Source organism: Microcaecilia unicolor, chromosome 2 (genome assembly GCF_901765095.1).
Source record: "Microcaecilia unicolor chromosome 2, aMicUni1.1, whole genome shotgun sequence".
NCBI classification, from domain to species: Eukaryota; Metazoa; Chordata; class Amphibia; order Gymnophiona; family Siphonopidae; genus Microcaecilia; species Microcaecilia unicolor.
Genome location: NC_044032.1, coordinates 111,089,091 through 111,115,360, shown reverse-complemented (window position 1 = coordinate 111,115,360; position 26,270 = coordinate 111,089,091). Strand labels below are relative to the sequence as shown.

The window sequence follows — 26,270 nt, the reverse complement described above, 5'->3', positions numbered from 1 at the left end:
GAAAAACTTGAAAAAGAAATACAACAAATACAAACAGTGCAAACAACAACAGTTAAAGATTTGACAAACCTAAGGAGAAAATCTGAGTTTCTTGAAAATAGTTTCAAAAATAACAATTTACGCTTTATTAATTTTCCTGTGCAACCTCTAATTTCTCCGAGGGAAATGTTAAGGAATTATTTTAAAGAAGTTCTTGAAATTAATGAAGAACATTTTCCTCCTATTTCCCAGGTTTTCTACATTCCGACTAAAAAAGTGGAACAACATTTAAACATTCAGGCAATAGATGTCTCTGCATTGTTAGAAAGTTCAGATAGTGAAATTCCAGCTGCCTCTACTTTGCTTGCCACGGTTGCGTTGACCTCAGACAAGTCATGGATATTAAAAAAATTCTTTCAAAAGAAAGAGAAAACTTTTAGAGGATTACAAACACGGATATTCCCTGACTTGTCGAGAGACACGCAAAAGCGCAGGCAAAAGTTCTTGCAGTTAAAACAGGAGACGCTCCAATTAGGAGCAACGTTTTATTTAAAATACCCATGTAAATGTCTGGTTAATTATTTGAATGTTAAATATGTGTATTTTGACCCTTCCCAACTATGTTCCTTTTTAACATCTAAGAGAGCTCCTTAAATGTAATATATACCAAGCCTGAAATGCTGAAATCTTATTTTCTTATTAATAATACATTTGAAATGTTTAATTTCTTTTCCTTATATCTCCAGTTTATTTGTATCTTGGAATCCTTAGTTGAGGACTTTTAAGCATCCAAAAGGAGATTATTTTTCCTATTTTATTTGTGAAGCAAATTTCTGTAAACTTGAATTTTTTTGGCTGTTTTTTTCTGTCAAGTTTAAATTTACTTGTGAATTATTGAAATAATAATAAATATAAATTAAAAAAAAAAAAAAAAAAGATATTTAAGAGGCCAATCTAAAATTCCAAAACTGTACGAAAGTGCTGGATTGCTGACTGGTTAATGGCTTGAGTCTTATTCTCTGATGTTAAAGCACATTTCAATATCAGTTTTGATCTCTCAATTTCATACTGGATTGCTACTTCTCCTTCTATTCCCAAATATTTATATACACCTTCCTGGTCAAGTTCCTTTATTTATCTTTCTTCAGTCAGAGATGTTTTCATGACTTGGCCATAGCGATTTAAGCCACCTATAAACAGCAAATGTGACATTCTCTTAGAATCTTTTCCAGCTTTAGGACTAATTAAATAATTAATCAGTTAAGCGCATTTAGAGAATGAAGTATTATACCAAACAAAACTGGTAACAGGGAATCTCTCTGAATCTTCACTGGATATTGATATTAGGAATCCCAGACTATCCATTGTCGTACTTGTGATGGAATGTACTCATTCCAGAGTTTATTTTCTACATTTCGAGGCAATTTATTATTCATGCATGTGGGGGACTATGAAAGGCTTCGTTATCAATTCATTACATACTGAGATTTGTTTTCTTAGCAATGAGGATGACTTTATTCAGCATTAACTGATCTTTAGATCCATATGCTCCCCTCTTATTGCCCTTGTGTTCTATTGCTGCATTATTATTGGAATTGATATGATTGTATATTCTGTTGGAATTTACTGCAGTGAATAATTTATACTTTCTGGGAGTATTACTAGGATCTCCTTTTAGAGGAGAAGATTTCTTTCTGTTATTGGCCATTGTGTGTTAAATCTGGATGCCTGATGAATTGAGTTTTGCAGTTTGTCAGGTGCAGGGATGTTAAGTCTTTGAGCCAAAAGTTGGGTACTCTATCTGGGCCAGGACTCTTCTAATTTGGGGCTCTTTTTAATCTGCTTTCCAATTCTTTTGTTGTTATATCAGGCTATGCCATACCTTTGAAGTTTGTTTTTTCCAAACTCTGTTGTATACTGGGTAGCTACAGTGGTGGAAATAAGTATTTGATCCCTTGCTGATTTTGTAAGTTTGCCCACTGACAAAGACATGAGCAGCCCATAATTGAAGGGTAGGTTATTGGTAACAGTGAGAGATAGCACATCACAAATTAAATCCGGAAAATCACATTGTGGAAAGTATATGAATTTATTTGCATTCTGCAGAGGGAAATAAGTATTTGATCCCCCACCAACCAGTAAGAGATCTGGCCCCTACAGACCAGGTAGATGCTCCAAATCAACTCGTTACCTGCATGACAGACAGCTGTCGGCAATGGTCACCTGTATGAAAGACACCTGTCCACAGACTCAGTGAATCAGTCAGACTCTAACCTCTACAAAATGGCCAAGAGCAAGGAGCTGTCTAAGGATGTCAGGGACAAGATCATACACCTGCACAAGGCTGGAATGGGCTACAAAACCATCAGTAAGACGCTGGGCGAGAAGGAGACAACTGTTGGTGCCATAGTAAGAAAATGGAAGAAGTACAAAATGACTGTCAATCGACAAAGATCTGGGGCTCCACGCAAAATCTCACCTCGTGGGGTATCCTTGATCATGAGGAAGGTTAGAAATCAGCCTACAACTACAAGGGGGGAACTTGTCAATGATCTCAAGGCAGCTGGGACCACTGTCACCACGAAAACCATTGGTAACACATTACGACATAACGGATTGCAATCCTGCAGTGCCCGCAAGGTCCCCCTGCTCCGGAAGGCACATGTGACGGCCCGTCTGAAGTTTGCCAGTGAACACCTGGATGATGCCGAGAGTGATTGGGAGAAGGTGCTGTGGTCAGATGAGACAAAAATTGAGCTCTTTGGCATGAACTCAACTCGCCGTGTTTGGAGGAAGAGAAATGCTGCCTATGACCCAAAGAACACCGTCCCCACTGTCAAGCATGGAGGTGGAAATGTTATGTTTTGGGGGTGTTTCTCTGCTAAGGGCACAGGACTACTTCACCGCATCAATGGGAGAATGGATGGGGCCATGTACCGTACAATTCTGAGTGACAACCTCCTTCCCTCCGCCAGGGCCTTAAAAATGGGTCGTGGCTGGGTCTTCCAGCACGACAATGACCCAAAACATACAGCCAAGGCAACAAAGGAGTGGCTCAGGAAGAAGCACATTAGGGTCATGGAGTGGCCTAGCCAGTCACCAGACCTTAATCCCATTGAAAACTTATGGAGGGAGCTGAAGCTGCGAGTTGCCAAGCGACAGCCCAGAACTCTTAATGATTTAGAGATGATCTGCAAAGAGGAGTGGACCAAAATTCCTCCTGACATGTGTGCAAACCTCATCATCAACTACAGAAGACGTCTGACCGCTGTGCTTGCCAACAAGGGTTTTGCCACCAAGTATTAGGTCTTGTTTGCCAGAGGGATTAAATACTTATTTCCCTCTGCAGAATGCAAATAAATTCATATACTTTCCACAATGTGATTTTCCGGATTTAATTTGTGATGTGCTATCTCTCACTGTTACCAATAACCTACCCTTCAATTATGGGCTGCTCATGTCTTTGTCAGTGGGCAAACTTACAAAATCAGCAAGGGATCAAATACTTATTTCCACCACTGTATTTTGCTTTTTGGTTGTAGTCTATAGGGGTCCTTGCATACATTTCTCTATAATCTTTCTGTTTCGGTTTTAGTTGGCGATATTTTTGCTGTACTGATGCTCTTTCCTAGTTCTCCGTACAACTGTTTTGGGTTCTCTCTAAAATAATTTATTTTGCTATATTTCTTCTCTTTTCTTCATATCTCAGCAGTTTTTGTGCTTCTGCTGCTACTTTCAATTTATTATTGGAGCACATGAAGTTAAGATCTTCCATTAAGACAGCACATTTCAATTTGTTGTTTTGAATCTCTCATCATCTTAGGCAATCTTGATTCTTTGAGACACCCATCTTTCAATATGTTCTTTTTTTCCACAGAGCTGTTATCCTTCTCCTTTTTCTTCTGACCATGTGTCCTTTTTGTAGGATTCTCTCAGAAGCTACTGTGCAGCAAAAACAGTTACTATTTATCTCCATAATTTCAACAGATGATTTCTTTAAAAAGATTATGGCCTTCTTGATTTTACTTACACCTTTTACACTGGATGCTAGATTTAGCTTTGGCAATTAGTTCTTCCCCTGTGCTATACCACACCTAGCAATCTCCATGCCGGTCAGGAGCTCCACTGCTAACTCCTTCTAATCCGTCTCCTGACCTTCCTCCCTCTCTCTGCTCCCCGGCTGGCTCCTCCTGCATAGTTCCATCTCCACCCACTGCTTGATAAGATGCTTTATGTTGATTCTTAAAATTTGCCCTGACGTCCATCATTGGGTTCTGACACACTGCAAAACACAATGGGGAGAGAAAGCAAGTATGCTGGAATACAACAGAAATCTCATCTGGTCACTTGGGGGAGCTACCTTAGTTTATTCCTAAATATCCTTAGTTAGGAGTCTAAAAGCTGAAATACTGATATCTCTGCTTTAGAAAACAGAATTTGTGTATTGTGGGTGATGCAGTAAATATGGAACTCTAATGCCATTCAAGGATTCGGCATAGTATTAACAGACTTCCAAAATTGCCAAGAAATAAGAGAATTTCCTAACTAGATTATAATTTTAGGATGTTAAGAAACACCCACCCTTCAATAATTACATAATATATTTTAAAATCACTAAGTTATGGGGACCTTTGGTGTAAATTCTAATTCCCTATATGTTTACCTGTAGGTACTTAGGTATTCGTCTCACAGCTTGTGTTTATAACGATTACTTTATTTAAATGGACCTCAATACTTCCATGTTTGGCAAATCTCCATAACATGCAGATTGCTCAGTATTTTCATAGGAGCGCCAACGCTATCACTGGAGCTGGTCTTATCATTGGTCCTCTTTCTTATCATTAACTTGATGGAAAAAAGTACTCATAGGTCAATGTAAAAAACTCTTCTAGGAGAAAAACCATTAACCCGTCAAACTTTCCATCATGGTACTAATTCATCAATACTGTGAGAGTAATACTCTTTTCATTAATCAATCGAAATTTGTCAACCGTTGCCTGTTGTATTTCTTTCCCCTTATATATAGGTTGACCGCTATATTAGGGGTTTGTACACCCCGAAATCAGCCCCGCACTTATCTTATTCGATGTTCTATGACTCTGCAGCCTGCCTGTCGTGTACTGTGTTATCGTTGCGATGCCAAGTGTTTTCACCATTGCTAACCCTTTGCGGCTGTTCACATCGATGACACACACCGGCTGGTCCGTTCCGTTGTTAACTCTCCTATTTTAAAGCATAAACTGGCCAGATCATTTTTAGGTATCCAATTCCACCATCCCCTCCTCCCCCCCCCCCCCCCCAAGGCTGTCAAAATTATTACTGAGAGTCACTGATTTAAAAAAGTACATTTCGGGGTCATCTACTTAGCAATGATTATTATTAACTCTTTACTGAGGTGTTGAGTTTCTCTTGTTTGTCAATGGCCCTTTTCCAAAACTCCATCTGTTCATGATCAAAGAATGTAGAATGCTATGTTTGATCAACTACGTGATCACAAAAAGGATATGCCTCAGAAGGATTTTTGCACTATATTCTTGGTTAAGGTTTTTCTGGAATGTGAGATGATATCTAAAATTACTTTGGGATTTTAACTTCTGAAATAAAAGTTTGGCCCAGCAACTGTTGAGCTGACTTAACTCAGTATGGAATGTAGGATACAAAAATGGTTATCTTAAAATACAATTTTAAGGAAATAAAAGATGCCCATTTGTGAAATAGGTTAGAAAGTTCTCAACTCAATACAGCAGAAAATATTTGAGCACTGTAGAGTACAAATTGCAAGCAAACATAGATGTATTTCAGCTTGCATTTGGACCGGCCTACTTTCCAAGGCTTTGTTTACTGTTTCCTCTTATGCAGTGGAACACATATTTGGCTTGAATAGAAGTGTATCATATCACCACGTTCTGCACAGTACAATGAAACACTAGATCACTGATGACATTCAATCACAGAATGGATCAAACCTTGCTGTTTCTTGCTTTCAGTTATAATGGTATTCCAATGCTAAGAGAAGCAGACAAGCCAAAGTTGGATTTCCTACCCCCGTAACAATTCTCAGCACTGGTTACCGATCAGTGAAAGGATTAGATTCAAACATTTTTAATATACCACAGTGCAAACTATCTAGGCGGATCACACAATTACAATACAAGAAAACAATAAAAGGATCTACAAATTTCAATACGAAAGAGGAAAAAAGGAGGATAGGAAGAGACAGAATGGGTTAGAAGAGGTGACAGGGAAGAAGATCTGGGTCGCTGTAGAGTGTACATAAAGGCTCCAACTCAGCCAGTAACGGAATAAGCATCTTGTAAAAGGAAGGTCTTTAATCATGATTTAAATTTGTTAAGGCTACATTCAGGGCCGTGCCGATGCGGTAAGCGAGGTAAGCGCCGCAGGGGGGCGCCCACCTCTGGAGGGCGCCGCCGCGGTGCTTACCCTCGCCCCGCGCCGCAAAGGCCTTTAAATATTTTACCTGGGTCGCAGCAGCGTCAGTGAAAGCGCTGCCGACCAGCAAGGGCGGGGCGGTGGGGGCGGTCCGCCCCGAGTGTCATCAGAAAGGGGGGTGCCGCCGCTCCCGCTGCTCTTCTTCCTGGCAGCCCCTCCCCCGCACCAGCCCTTTAAAAATAAATTGCCGACGCGAATAGCGAGCGCAGCACCTCGTGTGCAAGTAAAAGAAGCGGATCCGATCATCTCATTGGGCCTTCCCTCACTGTCCCGCCCTCCTCTGACGCAACTTCCTATTTCCTCTAGGGCGGGACAGTGAAGGAAGGCCCAATGAGATGATCGGATCCGCTTCTTTTACTTGCACACGAGGTGCTGCGCTCCCTATCGCGTCGGCAATTTATTTTTAAAGACCGGGTGGCAGGGAGAAGACGAGGCAGGGTGAGGGTGGGGGACAGATGGGGTGAAGGTGGGGGGGACTTGGATAGCAGAAGGGACTGGGTGGGAGACAGATGGGGTGAGGGGGACTCGGATGGGCAGAAGGGACTGGGTGGGAGACAGATGGGGTGAGGGTGGGGGGCACTTGGATAGCAGAAGGGACTGGGTGGGAGCCAGATGGGGTGAGGGGGACTCGGATGGGCAGAAGGGACTGGGTGGGAGACAGATGGGGTGAGGGTGGGGGGCATTTGGATAGCAGAAGGGACTGGGTGGGAGACAGATGAGGTGAGGGGGACTCGGATGGGCAGAAGGGACTGGGTGGGAGACAGGGTGAGGGTGGGGGGCACTTGGATAGCAGAAGGGACTGGGTGGGAGCCAGATGGGGTGAGGGGGACTCGGATGGGCAGAAGGGACTGGGTGGGAGACAGATGGGGTGAGGGTGGGGGGGGCACATGGATAGCAGAAGGGACTGGGTGGGAGACAGATGGGGTGAGGGTGGGGGCACTTGGATAGCAGAAGGGACTGGGTGGGAGACAGATGGGGTGAGGGGGACTCAGATGGGCAGAAGGGACTGGGTGGGAGACAGATGGGGTGAGGGGGACTCAGATGGGCAGAAGGGACTGGGTGGGAGACAGATGGGGTGAGGGGGACTTGGATGGGCAGAAGGGACTGGGTGGGAGACAGATGGGAAAAGGGGCATGGATCTGGAACTGGGGTCTGAAAAGTGAGCAGGAGGGAGAATGGGGTCATGCCTGGGGCAGGGGTGGATGGGAGAATCAATGGATCTGGAACTAGGGGCAGCCGCAGGTGGGAACTGGGAGCCGAAAAGAGGGGGCATTGAGAGAGGGGGGATAGATCCTGGATGGAATGGGGAGTGAGAGGGAGGGCAGACCCTGAATGGATGGGAGGGGGAAAGAGAGAGGGCAAATGGTGAATCGAAGGAGCAGAGAGAAAGGGCAGACAGTGGATAGAAGGGAGTGAAAGAGCAGACAGTGGATGGAAGGGGCAGAGATAGAGGGCAAATGCTGGAGGGAAAGGAGAGAGAGAGGGCAGATGGTGGATGGAAGGGGAGAGAGAGATGGCAGACTGGGGCAGATGGTGGATGGAAGGAGCAGAAATAGAGGGCAGATGTGGATGGAAGGCACATTAGAGAGGGCAGACACTGGATGGCAGAGAGAGAGCGAAGACAGATGCTGGATGGAAGGAAGACGGTGAAAAGAAGATGAGGAAAGCAGAAACCAAAGACAACAAACTGTAAATATATATTTTTATTATTTTGCTTTAGGATATAGTATTTTAGCTGTGTTAATAAATGTTTATAAATAGAACATGTAAATAAGGTAATCTTTTTATTGGACTAATTTTAATACATTTTGACTTAACTTTCAGAGAACAAAACCCCCTTCCTCAGATCAGGATAGGATACTGTAACAGCACTATACTGTATTGAACTGAGGAAGGAGATTTTGGCCTCTGGAAGTTAAATGTATTAGTCCAATAAAATGGTATTATTTTATTTTCTGTATTTGTTTTATTTCTATTTGTTAATTTGTAAAGTGGTGATTGGTATTTGTTAGTTTTTTCAAATTTACATCTGCTGTCTTTATATTTTGCACAGTACTAGGAGACATTTTCTGTTTCTGTGGCGTTACATTGTATGCTGAGTCTGGCATTGGGGGTTCAGTTTAATTTTTGTCTAAATAGAAAGTTTATGATTACTTATTCTATAGTGGATTAGGGTGTATCTGTGTTTGTGAAAAAGACATGGCTTTCAGTTGGCATTGACTGTGCAGGATCGACGATCTGTACTATTCTGTCTGGTTTCGTTTTACAATAGGTGAATTGATGTTCTAGTGCTCACTGTAGTGCTTAAGATGCTTTCCTTTTCCTTGTGTGACTCATAGAAACGACTGCTTATGGTATGGTAAAATTGCTCTATAGGTCGTGTTTTGTATTCTCGGTATGCCTAGTACTGGATTTGGGGGGGGGGGGGTGTTAAAAAAATGACCGGCCCCGGGTTTCAACTACCCTAGCTACGCCACTGCTGCCGACGTCTCCCTTCCCTTGCACTCGTTGGTTCCCTCAGTGTCCCGCCTTCTTCTGACGTCAGAAGAAGGCGGACATTGAGGGAACCAAGAGCGCAAAGGGAAGGGAGATGTCGGCAGCGCTCCGCTTTCACTGACGCTGCTGCGACCAGAAGTAAAAGATTTAAAGGCCCCAGGGCGCGGAGGGAAGGGCAGAGAGGCATGGATGGGAGGGCAGAGGCATCGATGGGAGGGCAGGGCCCAGGGAGAGGACAAATTGCTGGAAGGGGAGGGGAGAGAGGATTGCTGGCTATGGATGGAGGAGGGAAGGGCAGAGAGGGACAAGGATGGACATGGGGGCCCAGGGAGAGGACAAATTGCTGGAAATGGAGGGGAGGGGAGAGAGGAGGATTGCTAGCTATGGATGGAGGAGGGAAGGGCAGAGAGGGACAAGAATGGACATGGATGGGAGGGCAGGACCCAGGGAGAGAGGAGAAATTGCTGGAAATGGATATAGAGCAAGAAATGAAGAAGAAAGGAGAAAAGTAAAGAAATAAATGGAAAGGAAGCCCTGGAAATGGAGTTAAGAGGACAGATAGCAGCAGAATCAGATACTGGACCAGCATGATTGAAAAAAGAAAGTCACCAGACAACAAAGGTAGAAAAAAAATCATTTTATTTTCATTTTAGCATTTGGAATATGTCCACTTTGAGAATTTACATCTGCTATCTTATTTTGCAATGTATATCAATTTGTTTCTAAGAATATTGCTGACAATTCCTTTCAGTGTGGCAAGTGGTGAGCGATCATTTTCATGGGGGGGGGGGGTGATCATTTTCACGGGGGGGGGGGGGGGGGGGGGTGGGGGCGCCAATTGATAGTCTGCAGGGGGGCGCCAGAGACCCTAGGCACGGCCCTGGCTACATTCCAATCAAAGGTAGGGTGGCAATGGATTCCATAGTTTTGGGCCATTGATACTAAATAGTTTTGAATGAATGGTGTCAAAATGGATCAGTTTAAACGAAGACTCCTAACTGAGATGTATGGTATAACTGCTCTCGATAAGTAAAGTGGATGACCTGAGTGCAACACTTTGAAGATCAGGTGTATAAGTTTGTAGGAAATACGGTGGGTTATTGGTAACCAGTGTTCACTCTTAAGATGAGGTGTAATATGTTCGTATTTATGGGTATTTGTCAATAATCTTTAGAAGAGTTTTGGACAACCCGAAGACAGCAAAGACTGTTAACAGATATACCTTGAAGAAGAGCATGGCAGTAATCTTACCTTGAGATGACCAAAGAAATTATGATGATCCTAAGCACTGAAGAGTATAGATCATATGCAACTTATAAGAGCAGGACTTTGTCAATGCAGAAATATGTGCCATGTAAGAAAGGGTTTCATCCAGAGTAACACCTAGGACCTTCAGAGTTTCTGTCTGGGTAATGGGCATTGTAATTTAGCCAGCACGTGACAGTATGGCCATATGACTGAGGACCAGACATTTGGACTTTTGGGGGTTGAGTTTTAATTTATGATCATGTAACCTGGCAGCTATGTGGTTTAAGTGGGAGTTCAGCACGGTTACTGTTTGCATAGGAGCCAACTCCCCTCTCCCCATCCCCTCCACCCTCCCTCTCCCCTCTGCCCCCTCTCCTCCCCTCCCCACCCCCTCTCCCCTCTCCTCTGACCCCCCTCTCCTCTCCCTCTCTTTCTTTCATCCCCCCTCCCTCCCTCCCTCCCTCTGTGTTCCAGTCCCTCCCTTCCAGTTCCAGGCTTCCTCCTCCCTCCTTCCCCTCCCTTCGAGTTCCAGGCCCCCTCCCTCCCCTCTCTCCCTCCCCTCTCTCCCTCTGAGTTCCAAGGCCCCCCTCCCTCCCTTTGAGTTCCAAAGCCCCCTCCCTCCAAGTTCCAAGGGCCCCCCCTCCCTACGTCCGTCCGAATTTTAAAAGCCCTCTTCTTACCTCGTCAGTGAAAAGCGTGCACTGCAGGCTTGGCAGCGCTTCAGCCTTCCCTTCTGTCTCTCGGCTCTGGTCCTGCCCTCATTTCCTGTTTCCGCAAGGGCGGGACCAGAGCCGAGAGACAGAAGGGAAGGCTGAAGCACCGCCGAGCCTGCAGTGCTTTTCACTGACGAGGTAAGAAGAGGGCTTTTAAAATTCGGACGGACGGATGGAGGGCAGGCCCTGGAACTCGGAGGGAGGGAGAGACAGACGGACGGATGGATGGCCCGACGGCCCTGGAACTCGGAGGGAGGGACTTTTAAAATTCTGGCTGGGCTGGAAGGGAACTTCCGGTGCATAAAATATTGGGGGTGCTCGAGTACACACAGCACCCATGGAGTCGGCGCCTATGACTGCTTGGGCAACATTTGTAGGTAACCATGCTAGAAGCTGAATATCATCTGCACAAACATAGGAAACAAGACCAAGAGACTGAATGAGGGTCAAGGGGGGAAACAGATAGATGTTGGATAGTGAAGGGGCAAGAATGAATCCCTGAGGAACTCTACAATTCAGGGAATAAGGGAATATTGCTGTTTATTTGCTGGGTTCTTTACTGGAATCTATCTGGCAAGCAGCGTTCACCTATGCAGGTCGAGCACACTGCAGTTGCTCACCATTGGCACTCAGAATGGAGAACTATAATAGGTTTTAAAAGAAACTAAAATTATGGCTTTTCACACGTAAATTCTTAGGTAGATGAGCAGATTTTAACATGAATTTAATTGATTTTCCCTGCAGTCTAGTCATTTAGTTTGTCTTTCTATGTATTTCTGGAAACTGGTTTGTAAACTGTTCTGATGCTTTGTTATAAGAAATGGAATAAATAAAAAACAAGTTTGGCAACATTATAATAATGGGTGGTATCAATTACAACAGACATATTTTTGTGTATGTGGTTTCAATTACCCCAATATTGACTGGATAAGTATCACAATGAGTGTGACAGCTGGGCAGACTGAACGGACTGTTCAGATGTTTATCTGCTGTCATTTATTGTGTTATATTAGGAAATACTAAGAAAGTAAAGTTCCTAGTAAATAAAATAAATGACTGCTTGATGGAGCAGTTGGTTCAGGGAAAGACAAGAGGAGGAGCTACCTTAGATTTAGTCCTTAGTGGAATCTAGGACTTAGTGCAATAGGTAATAGTGTCGGGGCTGCTAGGAAACAGTGAATGTAAACTTGATCAAATTTGAGACAATAAATGGAATGAAGACAGTAAGCAAATCTACTGTGTTGGTATTTAGCTTTCAAAAGAGCAACTATGATAAAATGAGGAAAGTGGTAAAAAGAAGATAAAAGGAGCAGCAGCAAAGGCTAGGAGTTTAGATCAGGTATGGACATTGTTTAAAAATAGCATCTTGGAAGCCCAGGCAAGATATATCCCACAAATTAAAAAAGGTGGAAAGGCCACAATAGTTAAAATAGTGAAGTAAAAGAGGCTACTAGATCCAAAAGAACTTCTTTCAAAAAAATGGAAAAAGGATACAAATAAAGAAAATAGGAGGAAGAATGACTATTGGCAAGTTAGATGTAAAGCATCAATAAGGAAAGCTAAAAAAGAATTTGAAAGCAAGCTTGCTGTAGAAGCAAAACTCAAGATACTTTAGAAGCAGAAAGCCTGTGAGGGAGTCAGTTGGACCATTAGATCATCAAGGAGTAACAAGGCCACAGTGGAGAGACTAAATAAATTCTTTGCTTTGGTCTTTACTGAGGAGGATATAAGGGAGCTACCTATACCAGAAATGATATGCAAGGATGACAATACAGAAGAACAAAGAAATCTTGGTGAACCTGGAAGATGTAAGAAGGCAAATCAACAAGCTAAAGAACAGTAAAATCACTTAGACCCATATACCCCAGTGTACCGAAAGAACGAAAAATGAAATTACAAACCTAATGTTAATAAAATTTAACCTATTATTAAAATTCTCCATGATACCTGAAGATTATAAAGTGGATAAAGGAATACCATTTTTTTAAATGGTTCTAGGGATGATCCGGGAAACTAGACACCAGTGAGCCTGATTTCAGTGCTGGACAAAATTATAGAAACTATTATAAAGAACAAAAATACTAAACAAATAGACAAATATGGTTTAATGGATCACACTCAGTATGGATTTAGCCAAGGGAAGTCTTGCCTCATGTAGTGTTATCTAGATTTTCAGAAATCTTTTGACAAAGTCCCTCATGAGAGGCTCCTGAGGAAATTAAAAAGCCATGGGATAGGAAGCCATGTTCTGTTATGGACTGAGAAATAGTTAAAAGATAGAAAACAGAGAGTAGGTTTAAATGGACAATTCTTTCAATGAAGGGGAGTGAAGAGTGGAGTACCATAAGATTCTGTACCGGGTCAGGTGCTTTTGAACCTGTTTATAAATTATCTGAAATGGGAACAATGAGTAAAATAACCAAAATTTACAGCTGACATAAAATCAGTCAAGATTATTAAATAACACGCACACTGTGAGAAATTGCAGGAGGACCTTATAAGATTGCAAGACTGGGCATCCAAATGGTAGATGAAATTTAACGCAGACAAGTTCAAAGTGATACACATTGGAAAGAATAACCCAAATTATAGCTACATGATGCTAGGTTCTACATTAAAGATCACCACTCAAGAAAAATGATCTAGATGTCATTATGGACAATAAAGTAAAATTTTCTATGACGAAATTAGAAAAGGTACAGAGAAGGGAAACCAAAATGATCAAGGGGACTGAATGACACATGCGGAAAACCTAAAGAGGTTAGGGCTCTTCATCTTGGAGGAGAGATGACTGGGTGGGCCCAGGCCCATCCAATCTCAGCTCAGGCCCACCCACCCAGTTTTAAGCGCGGTTGACTTAAAGCGCACAGAGCAAAGCCAAAATCCGAAATACATGAAACCAATAATACATACTATGCAATTCTGGGTGATGAATGCAAAGATCTCTCTAAACGTGAGCTTGTTGCAGTATGTGTCAGGTACCTACACAAAGGGGAAATAGAGGAAAGGGCAGTTGGATTTGTTGATACTGCAGACATGACAGCAAATGGGATTTCTGATAAAATCATAAAAGTGCTTGAAGTGCTTGAATTAGATCCAGGGTTATGTGTTGGCTTCAGCTTTGATGGAGCTCATCGCTTCAATCTGGTTTTCTGCACAGCATCTAAAGCATGTTCCTCTGTTAGCACATTTTTTGAAATTCTGAACTCCTTGCACAGTATTATAACAGGTACATATAGGCATGCTCATTTTTTGAAAGTACAGAAACAACTCCATCCTGATAGACAATGCCTTGAACTTGAACGATCAACAGACACAAGGTGGAGCTCAAAATCTGGCTCTCTGAGAAACTTTTTTTTACAAATGCCCCTGACATAGCCTTCAGGTGAAACATTTCTTACTAGTGGAACCAAGCCCTAGGAAGGCTCTCGTGTAAGGGATTTTTCCTCTCTCCCTTGCCCTCCCCTCCATGTCCAGTGATTCTTTCCTCCCCTCCCATCCCCTCTGTGTCCTGTGTGTGTGTGTGTGTGTGAGAGAGAGAGAGAGAGAGAGAGAGAGAGAGACCACTGTTAGAAGCAGTGTGGAAGTTCTTATGTCTCCAAACTAACACAAACATGCTAACCTAGGCTGTAGCCTAGGTGATAGGAGATTCTACACAGTGAGGTCACAATAGACCACACGGTTAGCAATGGGCCATGGGTTGTCAGTCAGTGGGTGGCTAGTGACATACACACATACACACACACACACACACACACACACACACATATATATATATATATATATATATATATATAATTCTGAAATCACAAAAAGAAAATAGTTTTGGTTTCTGCATAAAGTTGGAGTTAAACAGCTTTTCAATCAATTAACAAGCTGGCTTGTATCCTTAGTGCTTACTGATTCACAGCTTGTTTAACTTCTTGTATATTCCCAACGATTCCCAAATGTCTGATATACCTCATCTACTATAGAGCCATTTAATTACACTACAAATTGGTTTACTTAGGCAATTATATAGTCAAATTCAACTAAGATATTTACTCAAACTTTCTGATAACAAATGGCTCCCATTATAGCTAATCAAAGAACTTCACATCTGACAAACTTCAGCTGTACCCTGATCAGCAGCCACAGCCAGTCAACCAGACTCTACTTGCAATCCGAAAATACGAAAAAACCCACTGAAAGCAGAGAATCCAATAATTTCTTTTGATCATTCCTATAGCTCAACTCTAGGAAAGATGTTTCATTTATTTCAGTTGCAAAATTCAATATACTGTGAAATAAAGGCCAAACATTACGAGCTTGAGAAAGCAAAGATACCTCCATAATTATATGTACAACAAAAAAAAAACCCTCACCAACAATGCACAGGAAGGACTCACAAATATTACTTTACAAAATTAACAAACTGGAAAATAACTCCCAGGCTGGAGTAAAAAGCCCTTGTAGCATAACAATAACTATCCCTTGTTCATCTGCTTACACTTGTGCCAACAGGTAATAAACACCCCTCACACTCTTTATTGCTGAGTATGTGCAGCTGTAACAGAAATGATAGCTTAATTAGACCCAGTTTCCATGCAAGTCTCAACCGCGCTCAGGTGCTTGTAACTCGTTACCCTTTAATCCTACAGATCAGACTGCTGTACCCAGTCACAGTCAATGATTACCAGTCATACACCTGTCAAATATCTGTTCTGCAGAGCTGCAAACATTAAACCTGAAGTATAATGCTGCTTCAAGATAGCGTGTGCTCAAAATCACCATCCAAATAGCCGACGACTTCCAGGCCAGTGCTGTCCCAACCTGCACTTTGATGGTTTCATATAAATACACCATAAAACTAAAACCCTTAAAAGAAATAAAATCACGCTAAATTAAAATCCCACAGTTATAACGGCATCCCAAGGTTTTGCTTTACCCTCATCCAATGCAGCTCTTTTCAATGATTAATTCAGTCACTTTGAGCATAAGCCATCCCATGTAGCTGTAATGGTGGCGTACAATAAAGCACTCCCTGTCCTGTCTTAAAGCTTAATTAACCTACTGGTGTACACCACAGTGGAAATATGCAACCAAGTGCAATGGAAATATGTCTTAACTAAGCACCTTGAGGGCATTTCAACATTTTTATTCAAGTATGTGCTACCTGCATGTTGTACCATTACATGTGCCTTTAATCTAATGATCTGGGCTTTTCTGCTCCATTAAATCTGTGTACATGAGCACCAGATGGTGGGGAGAGAGGGGAGGGGGAGCCTTAAATCAGGCCCAGTGTTTTTATTCAACAAAGTGAATTTTTTTTGTACATTTAAGAATTAAAATTGTCATACTGGGTCTGACTGAAGATCCAAGAAGACCAGCATCTTTTTTCTAACAGAAGCCAATTCAGGTCACAACTACATGGAAGGATGGTTATGGTTTAATTCATTTATATTCTGCTTTGAACCCAGAAGGGAATACAAAAACACATACTATCAATAAACTAACATTCCAATACTTATATGAATAACACATAATAAAATCTACAAACACAGCAAATAAAATAAATCTAATAACAAGTAGCATATCATACAGTGTGCAGCAGTCAGTATCAATCATGCATTTCAAGAACCATATGTCAGGCAACACATAATGCTCTTATCAGAACTGGGAGTCAGTTCCATTCATAAAAACCTACTGGCTTTCGGATAAAGATCTGTGTCTTTATCTCAAAGCCTGTGTCCATTCCTTGTTGCTTAAACCCAGGGATAAGCAGTGGCTTTCCTAAGTCTACCTGGCTAACAATGCTTTGATGATCTTTCCTGTAGGAACTTGTGTAAGTCTATCCTAAATCCAGTGAACTGTTTTTCACATGTTCTAGTAGCCATTTCACACCTTGATTGTACATTCAGAGCAACACAGTAACATATTTCAATATGTTTTAAAAGTGGAATGCCCCCCTAGTATAAGTACTATTTGAAAGGGTAAACAGTTGTTCCCTATTTAATTATTCTATTTCCTTCATGATTTCATAAATCTCTTATCCCTCCTCTCAGCCATCTCTTCTCCAGGCTGAAGAGTCCTAACCTCTTTAGCCTTTCTCCATAGGGGGACTGTTTCATGCACTTCATCATTTTGGTTGCCTTTCTCTGAACATCTCTAATTCTGCTATACCCATTTTGAGATGAGGTGACCACAACTGCACATAGTACTCAAGGTGCTGTTGCACCATGGATCGATAAAGAGGCATGTTGATTTGTTTTCCTTTACTTTCCTTATAACATCTAGCATTCTATTTACTCTTTTGACTATCACAGTACACTAAGCAGAGGATTTTAGTGTATTGTCCACATGGATGCAGAGATCCTTTTCCATGGTGGTGACCCCTAATACAGAACCCAATATAGTGTGCCTATAGTTTGGAATATATAACCCTTTGCACATCACTTTGTACCTGAACACATGTGAAGGCCCATTTTACATAAAATGTTGAGCTTGGAATTCACACTGTTTACTTCTTGACAATATATAAAGATCGATGAAGAAGTGAATGTATATATTTTGATGGCCGCTAGTTTTTCCTACATCTGCACCAAAACCTGGAATACACTTCCAAAAGACCTAAAACTGAAAAACAACTATCTAACCTTCTGAAAACACCTAAAGGCCCATCTTTTCAAAACACACACCCTCACTGAACCAACCTAAATATCAAGTGGACCAATCAAATCTACCCATAAACCAGACAGTTGGAACGGAAAAGGCACAAGCCCACAGTGACCAACCCGGACCCAAACACCTGACATATCTTTCCTAAACTACAACCGGAACAGCAACCCGGCCTGACCAATGATGTAACCCTACTTGACTATGTGGTGACCTTATTCGACTCTCTTGTCTCTCTCTAACAATGAATTGTGTAAACCACATTGAATCTTCTAAGGCAGTGATGGCGAACCTTTCAGAGACCAAGTGCCCAAACAGCAAACCAAAATTGAATTATTTATCGCGAAGTGCCAGTACTCATTATGGGTGGGGTCACCAATATGACTCCACCCCTATGATAACCACACCCCCTTACACCAGCCATGGCGCATATAAACAGACATCATTGAAAATATTATACTAGTATAGGAGAAAAAAATAACATGATTTTCTTTCATTATAAATCATTTCTGTAAGTTGTTACAGCTCCAGTATACCCAGTGCAAAAGAAGACAGCAGATGTAAATTCTCAAATTAGACATATTCCAAACACTAAAATGAAAATAAAATGATTTTTTCTACCTTTGTTGTCTGGTGATTTTGTTTTTCTATCCATATTGATCCTAGTCACTGATTCTACTGCTCTCTATCTGTTCTCTTAACTCCGTTTCCAGGACTTCCTTTCCATTTATTTCTTTACTTTCCTCTTCATTTCTTGCCCTCCATCCATGTCCAGCCACACTCCTCTCTCCCCTGCCCTTCCCTCCAGCCACCCATGTCCAGCCACCCTCCTCTCTCCTCAAGCCGCCCATGTGCCAGCCACCCTCCTCTCCCCCCTGCCCTCCGCTCCAGCCACCCTCCTCTCCTCCTGCCCTCCCCTCTAGCCACCCTCCTCTCCCCTTGCCCTCCCTCCAGCCACCCTCCTCTCCCCTTGCCCTCCCTCCAGCCACCCATGTCCAGCCACCCTCCTCTCCCCCCTGCCCTCCCAACGGCAGGCCTCCCTCCCATCCAGCACAAGGCAGGCAGGCAGGCCTCCCTCCCACCCAGCACCAGGCCACCCAGCACCAATCCTCCCTCCCTCCCTCCCATCCACCCAGCATCAGGCACCAGGCCACCCTCCCACCCAAGCACCAGGCAGGCCACCCACCCACACACGCACCAGGCCTGCCTCCCACCCAAGCATCAGGCAGGCCTCCCTCCCACCCAAGCACCAGGCAGGCAGGCAGGCAGGCAGGCCTCCCTTCCACCCACCCAAGCGCCAGGCAGGCCACCCACCCAAGCACCAGGCAGGCCTCCCTCCCACCCAAGCACCAGGCAGGCAGGCAGGCAGGCAGGCCTCCCTTCCACCCACCCAAGCACCCGGCAGGCCACCCTCCCTCCCACCCACCCAAGCACCAGGCAGGCCACCCTCCCACCCACCCAAGCACCAGGCAGGAAGCACTCCCACCCAAGCACCAGGCCTTGCTCGCTCCCACCCACCCAGCAGCAGGCACCAGGGCACCTTCCCTCCCACCCGGTGTCAAGCATTCCTCCCTCCCTCCCACCCGGCACCAGCCCGCCCGGCCTCCATCCCTCCCTCCGAACCTGAAAAAATTTAAAAGTCTTCCCTTGTCTGTCCGACACAAATCGCAAGATGGCTGTCCTTCTCACAGGGTCGCCCAAATCGGCAGTCCCCAACTGCTTTCCGTCGCGGGGATGACCAAAGTTCCCGGGAGCGTGTCAGAGGCATAGCGAAGGTGGGACTTGGCCGTACCTAACACATGGGCATCCTCGACCCATAATCGAAAAAAGAAGGGTGTCCCTGACGAGCACTTGGACAACTTTACTTGGTCCTTTTTTTGTTACGACCAAGCCTCAAAAAGGTGCCCAAACTGACCAGATGACCACTGGAGGGAATCGGGGATGACCTCCACTTACTCCCCCAGTGGTCACTAACCCCTCCCACCCTAAAAAAAATTTAAAAAATATTTTTTTACCAGCCTCTATGCCAGCCTCAAATGTCATACTCAGGTCCATCGCAGCAGTATGCAGGTCCCCGGAGCAGTTTTAGTGGATGCAGTGCACTTCAGACAGGCGGACCCAGGCCCATCCCCCCACACCTGTTACACTTGTGGTGGTAAATGTGAGCCCTCCAAAACTCACCAGAAACCCACTGTACCCACATCTAGGTGCCCCCCTTCACCCATAAGGGCTATGGTAGTGGTGTACAGTTGTGGGTAGTGGGTTTTGGGGGGGGGTTGGGGGGCTCAGCACACACTGTAAGGGAGCTATGCACCTGGGAGCAATTTCTGAAGTCCACTGCAGTGTCCCCTTGGCTGCCCGGTTGGGGTCCTGGCGTGTGAGGGGGAGCAGTGCACTACGAATGCTGGCTCCTCCCATGACCAAAGGGCTTGGATTTGGTTATTTCTGAGATGGGAGTCCTCAGTTTCCATTATCACCGAAAATCAGAAACGACCAAGTCTAAGGACAACCATCTCTAAGGTCAACCTAAATTTCCAGATTTGGGCGTCCCTGACCATATTATCGAAACGAAAGATGGACATCCATCTTGTTTCGATAATACGGATTTCCCCGCCCCTTCACGGTCCTCAGAAAAACTTGGGCATCCCTTTCGATTATGCCCCTCTGAGTCTGATCTCTGAGGTCTTTATATATTGTCAAGAAGTAAACAGTGTGAATTCCAGTTGTTGCAGTGAGTGGAATACAATCATAAAGAAATGCACAAAGTAGCAAGTATGACTCTAGCCACCTTACTGGGTACCCTAGATGAACCATGCTAGACTTTATCTGTCATCAATTACTATGTTAAATACAGGATCTGTTATGCTCCTGTACCTGAAACCAAGGATGATGTTAACAAAAACTGTCCAGGATAAGGAAAGGTATCATGCTCTATGGCTAACAACTAGGATATTAATTTTATATTAATTTTATACTCTTATTTCCTAGGGTAGGAAGATAAGAACAATTGAGCAGACTGGAGGGGCCAAACCTGATCTCTCTCTGATTATTTTTTTTTTTAAAGAAGTGCTGTGCTTGCTTGATTTATTTATTTACTAGTAAAAAAGCCCCGTTTCTGATGCAAATGAAACGGGGGCTAGCAAGGTTTTCTTCAGAGTGCATGTGGGAGTGTGTGTGTCCCTGCCCTCTGCCCTCTCTCCCTTCCCCTGTGCTGTCTGTCCCCTCCCCCCTCCGAGTGGAGTCCTTCAGTGTTAAGTTTCCTGCTGTGCTGTGTTTGTGTTACAGAGAGAGTGAGGGCGTCTCTCTCCCCTCCCCCCCCCAGAGTCCTTCACTGTTACAGAGAGAGCGATTTCGTGCTGTGCTGTTTTCCTTCACTGTTTGTGTTACAGAGAGAGCGAGAGTGGGGCAGACACTCATGGGGAAACCGGATATCTCTGGTGCTTCACACTTCCGGCTGGAGGCTTCATTAGGACGTTGGTGGTGCCTTTTATATATATAGAGATTAGGATTTATTTACCGCCTTTTTGAAGGAATTCACTCAAGGCAGTGTACAGTAAGAATAGATCAAGCATGAGCAATAGACAATTACAGCAGTAAAAATATTCAAAGACAATACAAAGTATGGCATGGTATACTATTTACAATGTCAACACAATACGTAATAGAACATTATAGGTGATAGCGAAGGGTAAAGCAAAGATGTAACATATAGAAGGGTAAGAAAGTAGGAAGAGTTAGAAAGTAAGGTGACTGATTTAAAGAGAGTTGCACATGAGGTCAGAGAAATGGTTAAATGTTATCTCAGCTAGAGCAGGAGTGGTTAAACATGTCCTGCTGCAGTATATGCAGCCTGAGTACTCCTTGTGTGTGTGTTAGTAATGAGTTAGTTACTTTTTCCCAGTAAAGGCCTGGTTGAAGAGCCAAGCTTTCACCTGCTTCCTCAAGTATATAGTCTTGTGTTAAGTGCAGCCTTTCAGGCAGTGCATTCCAGAGTGTGGGGGCTACTCCGGAGAAGGCTCGCTTGCGGGTATCACATCGTGTAATGTCTTTTGGAGAGGGTGTGGTTAAGTGAAAGCCTTTGGGAGGACCTTAGTGTCCTTGGCGGTGTGTGGAGGATCATCCTATTTTTCAGGTACTCAGGGCCATTTCCTTTCAGGGCCTTGAAGATCAGACATAGAGTTTTAAATTTAGCCCTGTATTGTACTGGTAGCCAATGAAGTTTTTGCAAAAACGGTGTGATATGGTCACGTCGTTGCACTCTTCTATGAGTCTTGCTGCTGCATTCTGAATCAACTGGAGCTGGTGCAGGCCCTTTGTAGTCAGACCACTATATAGTGCATTGCAGTAATCCAGTCTTGATGTTATCATAGCATGTACAATTGGGATAAGATTACCTTCTCGATGTAAGGAGAGAGGGCAGCGTAGGTGTCATAAATAGTAGAAGCAGCTCTTGAAGGTTGCTTGGATTTGGGGAATCAGAGTAAGTGTTGAATCTAACTGTATTCCAAGGTTTCTGACTTGTGATTTGAGGGGGAGTTCATACTTCCCAAAAGAGATTTGATGTCAGGTATGTATCACTTGTGTTAGGGGATCCATAGAAGCTCGGTTTACTTTGGTTCAGGCAAAGTTTGTTGTGTTTAGCCCATTCTTGAATTGATGTTAGACAGGTCAGTTTATTCAAGGCTGTAGGTAAGTCAGGTTCAATGGGTATGAGTAGCTGCACATCATAGATGTAGAACATAGATGTAGGAACAGGTTTATTTAAATTCTAATTTTATATTGCTATGGAAACTATTGCTTTCTTTTCTTTTCTTATCTTAGTAGAGAGGACTTAGTTTAGCTTTCCCTTTAAGGAGCTTGTTTACTTACTCTAGGATTTCTTTTTTACCTCCATTTTAAAAGAAGAGGTAACCCTAAATAATCTCTTTTGAAGTCCCTGCACTTCTGAGGATTAGACCTTACATAAAAGAAGACAGCTGCTACTTTTAGCTTACAGGACAGCTGAGGAAAAGTGAGGGACTCTGGATGGGCTTTTTCTGTTTTCTTTCTACAGGTGCAAGATTTCTGAAACTGCAGTATGACTGGGAAACATTGTGTCACCAAAGCTGTTGCCCCAGTTACAGTTTCTGCCTCTGTTCAAACAGAAAATGTGATCCCAGGAGAGGGGCTGGTTCCATGTGCAAGATGTCTTCAGTTTCAATCCCTCATGAAAGAAGTGAAAGAACAGAGATGAGATGGCAAAGTTGAGAAGTGTCCGTGAAAATGAGAAATACATCAATGAAACACTTCATGAAGCATCAAAGATTTCCAGCAGTGGGGAAGAAACTATGCTGAAAGAGGACAATGGGACTTGATCACAAAACCCTGCAGGATCAATACTATGACTCAATCTGCCCTCGAACTGATGAACTGATATGCAGCCCTGGAAGTGGAGGGGTGAGAGCATCCCAGAGAGACGAGGAATCGGAGCTCGAAATCCCCAAAGTTACTGGATCAGTGATCACTAAGAGGCAAAATGTAGTGGTGGTTGGCGATTCTCTTCTGATGGGTAAAGAAGTGTTTATCTGCAAACAGACATAATGTCCCGGGAGATATGCTGTCTGCAAGGTCCCAAAATTCAAGAAGTTACAGAGCGCTTGCCGAGACTCATCGAGCATAATGACTACTATCCATTGTTGCTCATCCATGTTGGTACAAATGATACTGCTAGGTCCCCCCTACAAAAATATCAAAAATGAGTTCATGGCTGTGGGAGAGAGGGTGAAGCAAACAGGTGCACACGTGATGTTCTCAGCGATACTCCCTGTTGAGGGTAAAGGCCAAGCCAGAGAAGCTCACATCCTGGAGACGAATATATAGATGCGCAGATAGCTGGATGTTGATTAGGGTATCCCTATTGCGAGGTCTTTTAGAAGCTTGGATATTCTGGATTCTTTAGAGGAGGAACTATTCCAGCAGTTGGTAATGGAACCCATGCAGGATGGGGTCATACTGGACTTAGTGCTTACTAATAGAGTGTTTCTGATTTTATAGTTAATTTGTACAGCGCTGCGTAACCCTAGTAGCGCTCTAGAAATGTTAAGTAGTAGTAGTAGTGATCACCAGATGGTGCGGTTTAATATCAACATAGGTGGAGGGTTTTCTAAAAAGAACTGCTGTCTGGATGGAAACATCTGGAAGAAGTTGGAAAGCAGTGGGCAAAACTGAAAGGCGCTATTACAAGGGAAACAAATCTTTTTGCTATGAAAGTAAATAAAAGTAAGAAGAAAAGGAGGCTGCTTTTGTTTTCAAAAGTAGTAGCTGAAAAGGTAAGGAAAATAGGTTAGCCTTTATAAACTACAAGAGATTGCCAAAAGAGGAAGACAGGTGACAATATCTGGAAAAGCTAAATGAAGCTGGTAGAGTAATCAGGAAAACAAAGATGCAATTGGAAGAAAAAATAGCCAATAGGGTAAAATAGGGGAACAAGACATTTTTTTTAGTGATAGGAAGAAGTGCAAAAGTATTAATGTGAGACTCAAAGGTGAAGGGAAGGAATATGTAGAACGCTGATAAAGATAAGGCAGCATTTCTTAACATACATTCTGTTCTGTGTTCACAGCTGAAAGACCTGGAGCAGGACCTCAGAAGACAAAAACAAAGAGGAATTGAGGGGTGGCAGTCAACGATTTTGAGAGGATTGTATTTGTGAGGAGCTGGCTAAACTAAAGATGGAAAATGCGATGGAGCCGGATGGTATACATCCAAGGGTACTGGAGGAACTTAGGGAAGTTTAGCAGCTTCGTTGTCTGACTTTTTCAATGCTTCTCTAGAGTCAGGAATGGTCCCGGAGGACTGGAGAACAGATGTGGTCCCTTCTCCACAAATGCAGAAGGAAGAGGTGGGGAACTACAGTCCAATAAGTTTGATTTCTGTGGTAAGTAAATTAATGGAAATGCTTTTAAAAAAGAGAATAGTAAAGCTTTTGGAATCCAATCGATTATAGGACCCAAGGGAACATGGTTTCACTACAGGCAGATCTTGTCAGACAAATCTGATTAATATCTTTGACTGAGTGACCAGAGAGCTGGATCGAGGGAAGTGCTAGATGTGGTGTATTTATATTTTAGAAAAGACTTTGACACGGTTCTGCATAGTTGACTAATAAATAAACTGAATGCCCTCTGTATGGGCTCTAAAGTGACTGACTGGCTTAGGAACTGGTTGAGTGGAAGGTGAAGAGGGTAGTGGTAAATGGACTCATTCTGAGGAAAAGGATGGTTATCAGTGGTGTGCCACAAGGTTCTTTTTAACATTTTTGTAAGCGATATTGCTGAAGGGCTGTCTGTTAAGCTTTGACACTCTGCGAATCATACCAAAATCTGTAAGGGGTAGACATTACTGATGATGTGGATAACATGAGGAAGGACTTAGCAAAGCAAGAGCAAAGGTCGGGAATTTGGCAGCTTAGATTTAATACCAAAAAATGCAGGGTCATGCATTTGGGCTGCAAAAACCTGAATTAGGTTAAACCCGCACTGGCATGCCTAAATTTAGGCATGGCTTTTTACTCTAGTCTATGGCTGGTGTAAATGGGCATGCCTAAGGGTATCATGCAACATGTGTAACTTATAGAATTCTATATATAGGGAATGTAGGAGTAGCCTAGTGGTTAGTGCAGTGAGCTTTGATCCTGGTGAACTGGGTTCAAGTCCTACTGCATGTCCTTGTGACTCTGGGCATCACTTAACCCTCCATTAACCCAGTACAAAATAAGTACCTGTATATAATATGTAAAACCACTTTGACTGTAACCACACAAAGGCGGTATATCAAGTCCCATCTTCTTTCCTTTCCCTTTTATAAGTTGTGCCTGTAAGATGGAAACAAGTCCATACATTTTCCATGCTCTGTCCATATGTACATCCCTTTTGCAGTTATACACTATAGCACATGCCATCTTATAAAATAACTCATAGAGCATTAGTGTGCTTAAGCACTGCTTTTCTGTGCACTTTCATGTGCAAAGCATGTGTAACTGCAAACACTCAGTTATAAAATTGCCTTTACTTTATAGGTGAAAAGAGTGTGGTTGCTATCAGTGTGTAACGATGGCCGAGATGCACACTGACCAAATTTTCAAAGGGAAACTGCAAGAAGTTTTGATTTTGAAAATAGTTGGAAGTCACACAAGTACAAGGAGGGAGAAAGGTCCAGTGGGTAGAGCAGCAGGCTGAGAACTAACATAACCAGGTTCACATTTTGAGTCTTCTACTACCCCTTCCTTTGACCTTAGGTAAGTTGCTTTCTATTTCTTTTCTTTTTTATTTTGAGTTTCAATCATCTGCCTCTCATTAACAAGAAAAGAAAAGTGCACTGAAAATTGCTACAGATAACTTAATCATGTACAATGATAGATCCTATTAGACCTCAAAAAGGAGAGAGAACATGAAACCAAAAATTAAGAGGAAATAAGAACAAAAGACGCAATAACTGAAGACAGAGAGAACTGTTAAGCTGAGGCACAAATCAAGGCTGAGATATGGGTTCAAGTTTAGGTAATTTTCAATGTCAGGTAACCAAAAAACATACCTATTCCCCACCGTGTCAAGAACCTACTTAGACTAAGCTCTTTGGGGGAGGGATGTGCCGTACCTGAATACTCAATGCCACTGCACATCCAGTAGTGCTATTTAAATGATATTACTACTATTAAGCCCTAAGGAAGTTTCAGAATTGCTCACCCAACTT

At 43.1% G+C, this 26,270-nt stretch overlaps 1 protein-coding gene across 3 annotated transcripts in view; it reads right to left on the bottom strand.

Moving 5' to 3' along the window:
- Window positions 1–26,270, bottom strand: part of MAST4 (microtubule associated serine/threonine kinase family member 4) — a 905,366-nt gene that overhangs the window by 87,542 nt on the left and 791,554 nt on the right. The window lies entirely within an intron of this gene.